Source organism: Parasteatoda tepidariorum, chromosome 6 (genome assembly GCF_043381705.1).
Source record: "Parasteatoda tepidariorum isolate YZ-2023 chromosome 6, CAS_Ptep_4.0, whole genome shotgun sequence".
NCBI classification, from domain to species: Eukaryota; Metazoa; Arthropoda; class Arachnida; order Araneae; family Theridiidae; genus Parasteatoda; species Parasteatoda tepidariorum.
Window position 1 is genome coordinate 11555009 of NC_092209.1, and position 16904 is coordinate 11571912.

The window sequence follows — 16904 nt, forward strand, 5'->3', positions numbered from 1 at the left end:
TATATTTTGTTTTCCGAATTTCTAAAATTTGAACTACCTCAATTCTATTTGAACATTTGTCACGTAAAAGGAAGCAGTATTTCATAATATGATTTAATGATTCATATACCTTGAAATGCAAAATATTTTGAAACGTTATCACAAAAATAATAATAAATTATAAATAATTATTTAAAGCCACTTTTTACATCCTTGGGTAAACGAATTTTTTAACTGTGTATAAATGAAGTTATTATAAATAGATTCAGTAAGCGTCAGAAAGACCATGAAGCTCTATGAGCATTGATTCTTCTATAAGGATACATCGCTGAACACTCTCATTGTTTATTGCTGGCAAAGATTCAATGAAACTTTGCCACTGCTGCGCCTCTCTAGCAAACCGATCACTACAGTCCTGTTTTATACACTACAGTTTCTGCAGAAATATTTCAGCTTTCTATACAGCTGTACCTGAAAGTCTGAGGGGTCAAATATACACACAACTGTTGAAAGTACTGATCTCTTCGTGGGCGGAACCATGCTTACCACCTGGATTTAGAAAGCAAAGTGGTCACTGGTTGAATTCCATATGACATATACATTCCTGCCAACATTCACTCTTTTCGAGAATTGATTTTCCAAGTGGTAGTAAAACAATTACCGAAAAACTATCTTCCTCAAAAATATATTTATATTTTAAACAGGTGGAAATTCGCTATCATAAAGACTAATGCGCTTTCATATATTTGTTGCAATTATTTATCTGTAGTGGTGGTCAAACTCATTTATAATTATTATTAAAATACAAATATCTTAGCGGAATAACATGAATTTCGCTACCACTGATAGTATTCCATATGACACATAGTAGCACCAAACGAAACTGAAAGTAGCTTTCTCTAAATATAATTAAATCTATAAACCATAGTCCTCTTAATATCTTTTCAAGGTCACGAAACCAAATGTTCTCTCTCTTAATAATTATTGAGGCTCACGCAAATTAGTGAACTCTATTATCTTTTATTTTTACGTCTCATATTTATTCAATATTTTCTATTCTCGCAAAGCGATCTCTCGTCCCATTTTATAATTAAACACTGAACTTTTACAATACTCGCCACATCAACGCACTACTAAAATAGCACTTAGGCACGGAACTGAAGCAAACTACTGAAACAATTATCAAAATAATTTGAAGTTTTCCTAAGTTCGTAGATACTTCAATTTAGATAAAATTCCTTTAGCAAATAGATTCTCAATCTTTTTCAGGTCACCGATCTCTTAGAATTTTTAAACGCCCCTCTTATAAAATTTCATCGCAAAAGTTCANCAATTTCGATAAAATTCCTTTAGCAAATAGATTTTCAATCTTTTTTAAGTCACCGCTCTCTTAGAATTTTTAAGCGACCCTTTTATAAAATTTCATCGCAAAAGTTCATTAATCCTTTCCGGGACAACGATTTTCGAGTGAAAGTTTTAATCAGACAGAATATTAGCAAGTACGACCTTTGATAATCTCTTGTCGTAAATTTTAAACCCTTCCATAATGTATTACTTTATTTTGAAGTTGTTTTACTCATGGATCCTGAATTTTAGCTGCAAGCAAAAGGAAAATAATAGATAAGAATTGACTTTCAAAATCATAAAATGGATGCTTGATTATAATTGGATAAAATGTGCTGCGAATGCAGCGTCATTAAATTAGAGTACGATGATTGAATTCAACTACAAAGCCACTGATTTAGAAAATTTTGTTTGAGATAATTTCGTCATTTAAGAGAAAGCGATCAAAGGGGTCTATTTTTTAAATCCTTTTTCAGCATTTCAACATATTTTGTTGTAATTAGTTGTGCATTTTTGTGCTTTTTCATGAAATTGTGTACTTTAATTCATACATGTTTCAATTCAAGTTTTTAATTTAAAATCAGTATACAAGGCTTTGTTTCTTATTAAATATGTTAGGCTGCTCATTCTACTGAGCATTTAAATTGGAATGGGCTGAGTTTTTTTGTTTTTGTACTTTAGTTATGTTGCACCAGGTAGTGGAGGTATAGGTAACTATTTGTTTTACGTACGTTAAGTATTTGTAACGTTCGCTTTTAAGTGACATTTTTGGGTATGCATTTTAGTTTTAGTTTAATTAATGAAGGCTTCAGCATTGTTTTCAATGATATGGTCATTCTGATTTAAATCTTTATTTATTATATCTTTAACATTTTTAATTATTATTTATTTATATCTTTTTTTCTTTTGAAAAACTTACTATACCTTACTAAAGCGAATAATTATTTGCTTCGAACTTTGAAGAAGAGAATAACTTTTCCTCGATTTCTCTTAAAAATTCAAACTATAATGTTATAATGTATATAAATGAAAAAAAATTATAAAAATATTTTGTTAAAAATCCAAAAAAAAAATATGAATTTCGAAATTAAAGCTATTCAGAAAGAATAAAAAATCATTGCACATTCAAGTGTTATTTTCAAAAATAAAAAAACTCCGGTCTTCACTATAATTGGTCAGTAATCCTTTTCTCAATAAATTAATAATTGTTAATAACATTTAATATATGCAGAGTAAAATATGTTTTGGTTTTTCAACAACAAAACAAACGAAATAGTTAATTTTAATAAGCACATGCTGTCTAAAATAAATTTCTTCTACAAATTGTACAAGTTCGCCAGAGAATCGCAACCCCCCAGGAGTCCCCAACAAGACAATTTTTCGAGGTGGCAGGGCTTACGTCAGAAACCTAAAATCTATTATGTATCAGTTATAACATGTATATGTTACCGTGTGAATTATCGGTTATTATTAATACTAACCTGTAAATATTAATAAGAACCAAACAAGCCATTTAGAGTGAATAATTTAAGTGAATTTGTCACATTAACCGGCTATTATTAATAATAAACCGATGAAGTTTGGTCAAAGTCATTCTTTCGCATTTTTATTGGGGATATTTCTGTATCGTGATCTCCGCGCGAAATACAATCGTTGAGGCACCAAATTGATTTCAAACTGAAAAAATAAAAAACATCTAGATGTTTGCCAGGAGTCTACGAGTTATACCCTTCGAGTTGATCCCCCTCAGCGATGTTTTTTCTTTTTTAGTTTCTTCAATGATACTGAAAAACCTTCAGCTTAAAATTCGCAAGAAGCTGAGGGCTAATATATTATGTACACCGCAAATTGTAATTCATACGGTGATTAGTTTGATTTCTTAAGGTTTATACAATAGAGAATTTTCTAAATAAAATTTCAGAGACATGTTAAATAAAATTTAATAACATATATCTTTATTTTAATTTGTTATAAAGATGAAATGTGTGAACACATAGCTGCCAACAAGTATGGTCGTTCTGAAATATTTTAATAAGTGGTTGTGTACGAGATATAAGATATTAAGTATTTTCTGAAAATTAAGCTTCTTTAACATTTGAATGCATGACTATATAATTAATGTATAATTTATATGTATATCTTTGGATTATTGATTTTTCATTAACTTATACTATTTAAGTTCTAAAAATGAAGATTTATACGTTTAAGTAGCGGCTCCCAAAAGGTTTTGAATATCGTGGAGAGGTTTCAGGGACTTTGACTGTTAAGATTTACTTTATCCAATCATGATTTTTGAGCCTGAAATCATAATTATATCTAATCAATGATCTATTATTTATTTAATATATTTTATAATTTTTAATAAATTTATTTAATCAAATACATATTAAATAATGATAAAAATATCAATTTCTAAAAAAATTCATTAATATTTCAACTTTTTCATTTAAATTAAAATTACTTAGTTCACCAATGAAGAAATATGTTTACCTGGTAACCATTCCTTGCATAAACGAAGAAAATTAACCAGAACTACAATAAGTACACCTGCCCTGCGAATTTAACTGAAGAGCTTAGTGGAAGAATCAGGCAAGTGATAGTTTCGGAGGTATTTAAAAATCTGGAAAAACAATGTTAATGTAATTGAATCAATATGAATAACGGTAAATGTTACGTAATTTTTTTTTTACTTTCATGTTGCCATAAATAATCGACACTCGTTTTTAATATGCTTTCAAGATTTTTAATTCAAATTAGGGAGTGGTAAATAAAAAGAGGCAAATAATTATTCAATATCCTTCAAAGAAATTTTTTATAAAATTTACTTCTTATAATGTTAATTATTTTATTGTAATATTTATTACTTCCAGGTGAGAGCGTTTCGCAAGTAATTAGCATTCCGGTATTATTCCGAAACTTTCATTGTTTTCCATAATAATTTTTCTCTATCTTTTGAGATTATATTCTTCTAATCTAATTGCAAAAATTTTACGATAGTAGTGAAATATCTACTTGCGCGATGACAATCTGCAAAAATTCTCGTAAAAGTTGAAAGAAGAGAACGTAATTTTCAATGTGTTACCTAAGTCTCATAAAAAGAATAATAAAATGAACTAGGAGAGGAATAAATACTCATGTCAATAAAAATATATATGTCTATTTTGTCATTTAAGAATTTATATTAGAATTTTGCCATTTCAATCAATATCATACCGTCCCGTAACTTTAAAAAAGACAAATGTTCCGTATCAAAAAGAAAAGCATAAAAAATGTCTTAAATCATAGAAAATAATATCATAAATTTTAAAAGTAGACTTTATAATAACTTTAAATATTTTCTGATTTCATAATCTATCTTTTAATGTCCTGATTCCAAATATTTATGTTTTTTTTAATATTACACCTTAATCTTAAAAATTTTAAAGTATTAGCAAATTCCTATCATATATCCAAAGATAATTTTGCTTAGTAATTGGCATTTAAGGTTTTTTTTTTCTAGTTATAAAAGATTAGAAAATTGCTATTATCTCCTACGAAATACATTTAAATTATACAACTAAATTTTTCCAAATTTCTCAACTATTGTTATCGATGAATATATAACTAAAAAAGTTTTCATTTCATATAATATTCATCATTTTATGATTTATTTTACTTATGACTTTTTTCTGCTTTATTATGCTTTCTTTCGCTCAATGTAAGCTAACGAAAACTAAAAAGTAATAATGAATTATAATGGTAGCAACCATTGAGATACTTTTTCCGACCTAAAATTGTTATTTATTAATACATAAATGGACAATTGCTAAGGATGGACCACAAAATGGTGCAAAGCGCATAAAAAATTAAGCGTGGTTAAATGCAAAGTTAAATAAAAAAATTGAAAGAATGTTAGGACATTAAAAAAAAATTATGATTTATTGTGTTCTGAAACCCAGAAGGTTCATAGTGTAAACGGAGTCATTTGGAGCAGAAAACATAAAACTTTTAGAAAAAAAATGCAAATATCACTTGTAGGCATCCTAGAGTAAGTTGTCAATAAATGTATGAAAATATTTACCCCGACCCACCCCAATTCAGGGCAAACGGGTAAATGTTTATTAAAACCAAGTAAAAACAGAAAAGAACATAAAATGCATAAAGTGCATAAAAAATACATAAAATACAAGAGTCATATTTCAACAGCCGGGAGGGTCGCCTTATAGTGCTTAAAGCAATACAATAGTATTGAAGACCCCAACAAAGTTACAGAGAATACAGTATGTGTTACAATACATAATGAGTAGTTACAAGATATAAACATCTCAAATAAAACAAGACAATTAAAAATATATGTTAATAAGTGTATATGTCAATTAAAGATGGGTGACCATGGAGGGCGATGCAGTTTCTAGCCATTTCATGAAATTAGACTATATACAGAAATATTTTTCTTTTTTTTTCAGTATCCACTAGCAAAATGCATAACTTCCAACTTTTTATCCCTTCCATTATGATTTTTCCCAATGATATTAAAATGGAGATAAAATTTCAATTTTGAGCATAAAAATACGATGTATTTGAAAAAGTTTAAGCTGTAAGCCATGACAATATGCTTAATTTTTTTAAGAATAGTGGTGATCAAAATAATTTAATAACTATTATTTCTTTTATAGGTTTATAAAATAAATAATGGTATATATTTACTACCACTTTAAATGTAAAAATAAAAAAAAAGTTGGCAGGTAAGCAAATGTATTGCTGTCAGATACCTTTAATAGCAGGGAGATCAAATGTTTTGAGAATCTAACCGAAGACTTAGAATCTAAATGTTTTGGGAATCTGTCTTACCATTTCGATGAAATAGAAAATTTTCAGAAGTATTTTCCTCTTATTATTTTCAGTAACCACCAGCCAAATGTATTGCTGTGAGATACCTTTATTAAATGCTTTAGGCAATATACTGTGAGTATTGTTCTTTATTCTTTATTTCGCAAAAACTGGGCACCTGGACCGCGCAGTGGCACCTATCCCATACATCATGAAATATTATATACATTGATTTAAAGACATTTTGATTTAACAACAGTATGGTAGCTATTTCTAAAAGTCAAGCGTTTTGCTTGATAAATTAAAACATTTTGTACTACAATCAATTTAAAGATGGTCATTATATACAGGCATGATTTGAAAATATACATAGGTACTTATTTACAGACATAATTGGAGATAGATACATTAATCATTATTTGCAACATTGATCAATGAAAAAGAAACATTGTATTCAAACATAATTAGTGAAATGTGCAATAGCTTGATTTGAAAATGCAGTGTAACTTTTTTATGCTAGCTTTTTAAAAAAAAATTCAAGCTCTTTGCTTGATAAATTAAAAACATTTTGTATTACAAAGAAATATGATAATTATATACAGGCATGATTTGAAAAATATACGTTGGTATTTATTTACAAACATTATTGGAGATAGATACGTTAATCATTATTTGCAAAAGAAACATGAATTCAACCAAATTTGAGAAATGTGTAATAGTAATTAAATGCAGCTTGATATGAATATTATGCATAGAAATATGAAAGGTGAAATGGAAATTAGGCAATTGAAAATTATTGAACGAGATGATACATAGATAAAAACATAAGTCGAGCTGTATAAATCTTTGGTTTTGCCAAACTTTAGTGGCACCATCTGATGTATGCAACTCGAAATTGAATAAACTGAAAACATTCTATATTTGTTAAATAAGCAGTGTGGAAATACGAAATTAGAGTTCTGTGATTAAAATAAGAGTTCTAACTAAGGCAAGAGATATCACCAGAAGTGGTCTCCCTCATGATCGATTGTAAAAGCTGGAACACTTCTTTGTTTTTTAAAAGATCATGAAGTTCTTTGATGATCGTTACCAATCTGTGAGCTTGTCCTGTAGTTGTGAATGGAATGGCACGAGGGGCCCTCCTGGGGGGACGGGCTTTACACCCCGTGTAGTTGGCAGTGTGGATTTCCCCGCAATTGCAGCACATAAGTGGAGTGTTGATGTCCTTGAGGCACTCGTAAGATCGATGTTCTGCAGCACATTTAACACATCTTGGAGGTGAATTACATATTTTTTTAGTGTGGACAAAATTTTGGCAGTTAAAGCACTGAATCTGGCCTCTCCCGCCGCGGAACCTTTCAATTTTGACCGGGACATCACATATGCTGGTGACGGAGAAGATTTGTTGGTTATTTTCTGTTTCTATAAGAATTGTGAGAAAAAGTGGGAGGAGCCGATAGGCCTCGCCCACTTTTCTCTTAAACTGTATTACTTTTTGGATTGAGATGCCTGCTTTCCCCAATTCATGAGAGATATCTTCTGTGTTTAGTTCAGCTGGGAGTCCACGAATTAAGACTTTAATATGCTTGGTTGTTAGCANTGTTTTTTTTTATTTACTTAAAATTACATTTCTTAAAATGATTTTATAATTCATATACCTTAAAATTCAAAATTCTTTGAAACGCTTTCACAAAAATAATAATAAATTATAAATATTTATTTAAGGAAGGCGATGCATTTAGTGCATGACCACCATGGAGGAGAATCAAGGCTAGTCGCTACTCGAAAATCTCCTCAGCCTCTTCCAATGTCAGTTCTTAGTAAAATTCATCTGATGTTTTCTTAATAACTATTTCCTCATAACCTAAGAATTTCCTAATTATTATGTAGAAAAATAAGCTCTTTCAGATGTCATTTTCGAGTTAGTTGTGATTCCTTTTAGTTGCCGGCCCATTTTTGAGTTTACCACAACCAATGTTCAACTTCATAGTCTTCTAATTTTGAACCCAATCCAGAAGACAAGGGAATTCCAGGATCACGTATTGGAAAAATTTTGTCGTCGTAGGGGATTTTTTGATAAAACTAACTAATCCTGATTTACGTTATATGAAGAGAATAAGCACGAAAACTTCCCTAATCTGTCTACCACTGAGGATATTTTACGTTACTACTGTGTTTGTTGCGACCGAGCGTGTAATTCGAAGCCGGCTCACCTCATTGCAGGGCGAGCACTCTATCACCTGAGACCCCCGACTCTAGTAATCCTTTTTTACTATTGTATACTATAAATTGGAGAACGTAGCCAATTTGTAGCATTTTTTTTTAAATGCTACGCTTTTTTAACATTTTGCATGTCCTAGCAATAGAGTGGTAACTCTTTTATACTAAACTTTAATTAACTTACCTAAAGCTGTGATTTCGTTTGCCCCTTAATGTTGAATATAAAGTGTGAAAGAAAGCATTTTTTTCCTGATTTTATATAGTTATATAGGATCGAAAACCAATAAAAAATGAATTAAAGAGATAATCTTTATGATATTCTTTCAAAATTATACTAAAAGTATAGGCTGAAGACGTTACTATATTTGTTTTAATATATCTTACTACAGATAACTATATTTATTTATGTGAACAAGTGGATTGAATCAACTATTGTACAACATTGTCTGGATCATTTTTATGAACATACAGTTTAGTGTTTCAATGTGCTGTCAAATAATATATATCTGCCAAAACAATGTTATATAAAATTTTGATTTGCGCCACTTATTTGATTATAGTTTGAAATAATTAGTAAAAGTTGTATGTAAATAATATCATGGTTAATGGTGGATTGCGCGCATGTAAAACGAAACTATTAATCGATTCGCGATCACTTTGTATCAACTTTAAATTTTTTTTTCGAATTTTGCAAAGAAATGTAAATCTTTGGTTTGAGATATTAATCGATAGTTTTTATTTACCACTTTTTCCTAAAAATTATTTATTATATAAATTTTTTTGTCAGGATATTGAATTGTTGACTGCACCCAAGTTGTACGCAATTGAAAAGTTTTACTAGCATTAAAATGTGCTGGTAAATGCTTAAATTTAGAAGTATTTTATTTGTGGAGAAGCCAACTTGCTCCACTTTGAAATATTTCTAGTGGTAGCGAAATTCAAGTTACCCTTAGTTTATTATATTTCATTTTAAATAATTTTTCACCACTAGATATCAAAAATTATAAGTATCATATAAAATGCAACGTTAATTATTAATATTAAATAAACAATATATTTTCTCTTAAAGATTAATGACTTCATTTGCTTGTTTATGTTATTACCTCTCTATGTTATCTTCTTCTTTTTCCGCAATATTATTTAACTACCTAACATTAAGTTTACTAACCCAAATAATTTCAGCATTAATGGCCTTTGATTCAGTTTGTCATCATATAATTTACGGAGGTGGCCTTTTTGGCCAGGTACTCCGGTGCATGGTTGCGTTTCCGCTTCTATCTACTGGTTACTCCATTAAAAAGTAGGCGTAACTGTCCATGTCTATCGAATTTTACTATATAATTAACTACCATTTTATTAAAACTATTCCTGAAAGCGGAGCAGTTGGCATCCCTGTGAATGTATGGACGTTCCCTCAACCATGAGAAGAAATTCTTCGTTGGAGAAAAGTGATATCTGACTCCTGATTTAATAAATTTATAGAAAACCGGATTTTCCCCATTAAGTTACTGTCTTTTGTTAATGAGATTTTGCTCTGTGCATAGTTATTGTCTTGCATTTATCCTTCTCCGTGCCAAGATGGCACAATGGTAACAATTACAAAGTAATTAGTTCATAACATTTAAATTTACAAAGTGGGTTAGCTTTCTTGAAATTGTTGAATAATTTCAAACATCGCACAAACAGACAATGTTTATTTTTTCTCCAACATATAAAACTATTCACTTGCAAACAACGCAAAAAAGAATATAACAATGATATAACAAGTATATTAGAATTTATTATTCAGATAGAATTAATTATTTCAGATTGGGTTTTTACTTTNCAAACAGACAATGTTTATTTTTTCTCCAACATATAAAACTATTCACTTGCAAACAACGCAAAAAAGAATATAACAATGATATAACAAGTATATTAGAATTTATAATATGATGCTATAAAATTCACAAAGGTATTTAAGAAATTATGCACAATATAAAGAACACGCATACCAACGCAATTAATAAAGCTACAATACGTATTTTCATTTTTTTAAAATTTATAGTTATTTGTTGCCCTTTCCAATGACTTTTACGTTATTATGTATTTATGCACGCAAAACGCGTTTCAAACCTTTTCAGACCTAATATATGACAGACCCCTTAACCTACCTTAATCTTTTAAAAAAGGAGAGATGTTCTGGACTCCCAAACATCTACGAAAAGTATTCAAGTGAAAGCTTTTCTCTTTCTCGTAATGATTAATGGAGCTCACAAACTGTATTAGCTTTAGCGTAATTGTATTAGCTTTTATTTTAAATTCTCATGGTTACTCAATATCTCACACTCTCACAATGCAACCTCTTCACATTTTATAATTTAACACAGAACTTTCACAATATTCACTGCATTCGGGCGCTTCTAAAATAGCACTTACGCTTATGTATGGAACATTTCTGCCCATATTGCTATGGTAAACTTCAATCAATAGCAGACACAATTAATTCACAGTTAAATAAAAAGCAATAACAAAATATAAATAAAATTAAATAACTCATTAAAAAATACACTTTACAAGAATATAAGATACATGATTACTCCTTAATACAAGATTTTTTACAAGATAGAAGATCATTAATAGGTAAAATGCAGTTTTAGATATAGAGAGTTTATAAATTTCAGATTGGGTTTTTACTCTAACTGCTCTCACCCGTTTGTCTTTATCAAAATAAAGTTCAATAAATTTACCCAGTGCCCATTTTTGAGGCTGTAGATTTTCATTTTTTAGAGGTACTAACTCAATGACTTTTACAACAATTTTTGAAGTTATACTTTTTATGCGACTTCCAACAAGGTTGCGTTAAACGTTTAATCCTACATTTTTATTGGCCGGGAAATCACGTGGTAGGATCCAGTTTTCCCTCATTCATTTCCATATTGTTTTGGTTCTCACTAGCATAAAAATAATAAAAGTCATAAAAATATTGTTTATCTATAAATATTTTTTTAGTTTGATTTGATACACATATAATTTAATAGGGTAGTATTTTTCATTTTCAAACTTAGTGGATGACAATTGTAAAAAATGAGTGAAAACAATACCCCGGACAATGCGACGGATTTAAGGTTATGTCAAGGTACGTCACTTATGAATATCAATTGATTATTTCCTTTCTGAAATTTCATTATGACGCATTCACATACATTACAAACACATTTTCCAGGGCGAGACGATGAGGCAAACACAAGGACTTCCACTGGTTCAAAAGGTCCACGAGGGCAAAATGCACACGAGGGATTACAGAGCATGGAAGCGAGCGGAGCAAGAAAAAGAGTCGTTGAATAGAACTAGTGATCCTTCTACGACTGCTGATTCTTCTACAATTAACGTCGCAGGTTGCGAAGTTTAACTTCTTCCGCGCGGAGGAACTCCACGCACTATTTTCTCTACCATCCACTTGGACCTCTGTTGCAAATTATTGAGACACTGTATTTTCCATTTCTTTTAAAAAAACGTGAATAATTTTTTTTAGTCTTTTCCAGTTAGATAATGGATTATCTCTCACCTCAACTAATTTTGACTCTACAACAGTATTTAAGGATCTACCAATTAAACAATGGACAGGAGTTAAGACATCATCATTCACATCAGTATCGGATGACAGACGTGCAAGCGGTCTGGAGTTGAGAAATGCTTCTATTTGACAAACGGCTCTTAGGAATTTTTCATAGCTCATTCTGGAATTTCCTAAAACCCTTTAAAAATTATATTTAAACGGCTTAACTGCACTTTTTCAGAGGCTACCAAATTTGAGAGCTCTAGGTGAAGGGAAGTTCTACCTTGAATTTGGCATTATCTGAAAGTAATTTTGGGCATATACACCTCTTTTAGCCACAAATTTCTTTAAACATGCTACAAGAGCTTCTGGCGTTAAATCTGTCACACTTTTCAGGTGAGCACCTTATGTGTCTAAGCATACAAAGTATTACGATAAATTCCTCTCCTTTGATGTTTATATTTAATAAGGAATGGACCACACATCTATAGTTTGTCAAAGCAATGAACTCCTCCCTTCACAAAGTCTGAGGCCATCTGGTGCTATGGAAACAAGAATGGCGCATCATTTTAGGGAGGGTAGCTTTACTCTAGGAATGACACAATAGACAGTAGAAAGAGATTCCCTTAATCTAAACCAATCCAAGCCGAAACCACTTCAAAACAGTGATCCCCATCCCAACTTAAAATAGTCACACCNGTAATGTAGTAAAGCAGTAGGACCTAAATAGAAATATCATTTACGGTAGGATTCTAAATTTAGCTTATTTAATTGATGAATCTTAGGTAGAATAATTGAGAATTCACTGATAAAACTAATATTAGCATGTCCTATTCTATATTTGACTCTAAGTACTCCATCTCTGTCAAAAAAAAAATATGATATAAACTTTTTATTTACTTTTATCAGGAAGATATTTTTCCCGCGACTGTAACTCCATATTTATTCCGGAGATTTTTGTTTTTGAATTTCTTGTATTATGAATAATTCACTTTGGCGAATTTCCTTGAATTCAAAATTGATAAGCGTTTTTCAGTTGGACTTTTTAGATTGCTGACGAATCTGAAAAGATAGCTTACAGCAAGCACTGATTTTGTATAATTATTACTAATGTTAATGAACTTTTCAATAAATGTTACAATAAGTACTTTGTTCTGAATGTTTAAATCATTGGAAAGTTTGTCTTTTATGACGGACTTAGGTCCCAAAACAGAAAGAAGAAAGCACTAGTAGTAGAACTATTTCAATAATTGATTCTTCGCTTTAAACAACACATTGCTGTTAATTTTTTCTCAAGAAAGAAGCTGCTCAATGTATAAATTGAATCCTTTGAAAAATTTGGTAGTAATGAATATTTTACAACTCACAAAAAAAGCTAAATTTTTACCAATTTTTACTCTTTTTCAACGTGATAGATATAGACTTTCAGCCTTGGGCGGACGCTGGTTACAAATGCTTCACCAGTCTTGACAAAAATAGTCTGCCAGAATAAAATATTAAGAAGGATAACGAAAGCCAGATGGTTCGTAAGAAATGATACAATGCACCATGACCTCGAAACAGATGCAATAAACAAAAATATAGCTAATTTAAGTAACAAATTCTACGAAAAAAACCACCTCTCGCTCTACAACAAATTTCAATGAAATTTTTCCATTTGAAAATTTGACTGAAAACAAGAACATCAGACCAATATCAGCATACTGTAACAGTGATGCATCATATTCCCGACATCAATAGCATATACATAACCTCATTGCCATCATATCTGCTTTGCTAAAGTTCATACTTTTCCAATATAATCTTATCACCCTACTGCATATAATTACACAGTCAGAAACTCAATGATCCACATTTGCATTCCAAAACCTCAACGAAGCACCACACAGATAAAGCTCAAGATGAATGGGAAAAGGACTGCAAGCGGCCTCAGATGCCCGGATATTTTATACAGTTTAAGTTGAAAAGACGCTGGTTCAATAACAAATATGGAAGTCTCCTTGGTCGCCTGAATGCCCAACTGCTCGTCGGAATGACAACGACAACCGAACATTCTGAAAAATCGAAATTTAAAACAGACTGGAACCTCTACAGAAATATACTCATTATTAACAATAGAAGCCAGTCAACCCTAGAAGATGAAACTACTATAGATATACATAACCAGCAACGCTACAGTCTGAAATCATAGAAGCCCACAAAAATGCATCAATACAAACAGACCATACTGCACATCATTACCGACTACCTCCAAAGATTAAAAATATCATCAGACTAAGAAATTATTATGGAATGTGGCATCAAAGAACCTCGGATCCAGCTTACCTTAATGAAATAAAACAACTCAATAAACAGATAAGAATACAAAGCAAAAAGCAACTCTGGCAAAACTAAGTCGCCTCTATCTGTACCACCGACAAAACTATTTGGAAAATAGTCAAAATATTCAAGACTGTACCACAGATAAACAGACCAATCAATGGATCATTTGGCACAGCACACGCAATAGAAGATAAAGCTCAAATTATTGCAGACTCCCTCCTAAACCAGTTTTCACCAAACTCAGATTAAAATCATCATAATTAAATCACAGAAGAAGTAAACAGTTTTCCTTAAGAACATCCTATCCCAGAAACAATCGAACCTACAAATAATGAATAAACCTGCAACATTATTCGTAATTTAAAAAATAAAAAAGCATCAGCTGAAGATGGTATAAAAATTAAACGATAAAACTGCTACCTTCTAACTACAGTGAAACCTCTCGGTAAGGGCCATTGAAAATTGACCCTTATGGGGGGTGGCCCTTAAATGGGGGTGACCAAAAAATAAAATGAGGAAATCAAAATTTATGTAGAAAAGAACTGTTTATTAACATTGTTTACATGTTTAAAAAAAATTTTCAATTGAAGTTTGTTTACTTTTTAAAATTTTTTCGCAAACAATTTTAGTTTCTAATGATTCCTTAACTCTATAAAACAAATTAGTTAAATTCGCATCATTTATTAATGCCTTGGATTGGGATATCAGTTTATTTACTTCTATTAGCGTTTCTTGGTTTGATAAATATGGCATGGGGGACTCATTCTCATTATCTGAATCAGACTGAACTCCTGAAAAAATTGAACAAATAAGTTTAAAAAAATATGTATTGTATTTTTTTAAAACTTAAAACAATGTATATTAATGTTTTACCTGTATCTAAATCATCTATAAGTCTTTTCTCCCAATCTTCCGATAAATCATCGTAACATTCTAGCCCATTTTCATATTTATCTGAATTTGGGTCATATTGAATTGCAGCAGCTTTTGAAAGTTCAACCACTTCATTTTCTAAATCAGCTGCATCGATAGTGGCCTCTAAAGCTGTATTGCTTAGCTCGCATTTTTTAAAGCAATTTGCAATTGTCTGTCTTTTTACATTTTCCCACGCGTGTCAAATCCACCGAATGGCATCTAATGCTGTTATAGATAGAATGATTTGTGAGGAATTTTTATCGCAATCTATAATAGAAAGGAGTCTTCGCAAAACAAAACGTCAGTATTCTAATTTAAAGCAGCGAATAGCTCCTTGGTCTAAAGGTTGAATTTCAGACGTAGTATTTGGAGGCAAGAATTGAAGCTTTACACTTTTCAAGTTTTCGTAAAATGAATGACATGGTGCATTATCCAAAAAAAGAACCACTTTTCTGCCTTGATTTGTAATTTAATTGTCAAAACTAATCAACCAATCTTTAAATATTTCCATGGTCATCTATGCCTTCTTATTATAATGATATTTTACTCCCATTTGTAATAAATCTTTACCTTTAAAACAACGAGGTTTCTTGGAGTGCCAAATGACGATGGGCTTTCCTTTTCACCAGCAGCATTAGCAGAAAAACACATAGTTAGCCTCTGTTTAGCTTGTTTTCCTCCTTTGGCCTCTTCTGCTTTCTCAACTAAACTTTTGGTTGGTAAGACACGGAAAAAAAGTCCTGTCTCATCTAAGTTAAAAACATCACGATCTTCATAGCCGGCCAGAATGATTGATAGCCTTGATTTCCAGTCTTGACACAAATCTTTATCAACATTAGCTGATTCACCACATAAAGTTTAAAAAACAATATTGTTTCTATTATAAAACTTTTAGCTAAAGAATTGGACACACCTGTTTAGATTTGTGGCCTTTGCGAGGAAAAAAAATGTAAAAAAATGGCTTTTTTGAGAAATTTTTTTTTAAAAAATGGCCTTTATTGGAGGTAGTCAGGAAAATGTGGCCCTCTAATGGGAGGAAAATTAACATTATGTCTATGGGGAAAATTTTCGTTCCTCAAAATATTGGCCCTTAATAGAGGTGGCCTTTAGGAGAAGTTTCACTGTATATACAAAAAATCATCCATATCATAAATAGCTGCCTTGCTCTGAATTATTGTCCTCAAATCTGGAAAAAAACATTAATCGTTCTATTTCTAAAGAAAAATAAAAATTCAAGGTGCCCTGTGAGTTACAGACCAATCTGCCTCTTAAACATACAGGGCAAAATATACGAAAAGATCATATACGAAAAGATCCAATTAAGAGAACAGATTACAGTAGTATTACAACTTTTTAGGCAGACAACACAGGAATCATCATCAAATCAAGAAATCCAAATATAAAATTACAGAAACTATAGGATCAAATTCTTGAAATAGAAGACTGATGCGTTAAGTGGAAAACATCCGTAAATGCAGACCAATATCGAATCCTAATCATACAGAAAAGAAGAATAAAAATACTACAACAATGCAAATCAAAACTGTTCAATATCCAAACACCAATAGTTAAAAAAGCCAACTGCCTTGACCTTAAAAAAAACAGCAAGCTCACCTGGAATGACCCTATCAAATATATAATCGACAAAACAAATGCAGCAACAACAATACAGACTCTCATCTATAACCAGAATGTCTCATTAAAACTAAGAAAACTACTGTATACATGAATGATCAGACCAATTCTCACATATGCCTCACCTGCCTGGACAACCATA